We start from the raw sequence: 781 nt of genomic DNA on the forward strand, positions 1-781 counted from the left end.
CGTTTATACCTCTAAAGACCTGGCACTCACATTTCTTTTACTACAGTTTTCAAAGTTAATTACCTCTCCTGACCTGGGCAGTAGAAACAATTGAGAAAGTGTTGCAAACAACAGAGCAATAGACCCAGGCAAAGCCTCTTAATTCAGTGGAAGTTAACATGAAAGGCAATCTAGGGACACATTTTATTCTACCTATGCGAGAAACACAGTACATTCCTTCTTACCAACCTTCCTGTTAACTAAAGTTCAGTTATGTCCCAAGGCTTGTATCCTCTGGATGAAACTGTTAAGTGGCTTTCCAAAGCAAGTGGCTTCAAAAGAGACTGTGCTCCAAATGCCATGACCTCTTTAAAGCCAGCTGGTTTGTGAACCTGGCACTTTCTCCTGTGCTCCTTACTCATGGGCCAAGAGCACAGCTTTCTGACTTTCCCTCCATAATCATCCAAAACTGAATATCTGCAGATTTAGGATAAGTGGGATTGTGTCATCTTGTAAAGTTAAGTCTCATTAAAAGGGACTCTCACTAATTAAAAAAACCTGATTGAAATGAAAGACAATTTAATACAAAAATATCTCAATTTCTCATGAGATACGTATGCCGGAATACTGATAAAAATCAGCCATTTTGTTTAAAAACTATGGAGATTGCTAAGTGCTGCTCCTGGAACTTTCCCTTTTGCCACTGAGATCCAGAGAATTTTATGCAGTTGCAAACTCCATAACAGGAGTAATAGCTAAACAGCCTGAAAAGAACATGACTATTTTTCAGTTATTAGCAAAG

Source organism: Emydura macquarii, unplaced genomic scaffold, assembly GCF_026122565.2.
Source record: "Emydura macquarii macquarii isolate MOO-44397 ecotype Brisbane River unplaced genomic scaffold, CSIRO-AGI_Emac_v2 contig_2473, whole genome shotgun sequence".
Taxonomy (NCBI): domain Eukaryota; kingdom Metazoa; phylum Chordata; order Testudines; family Chelidae; genus Emydura; species Emydura macquarii.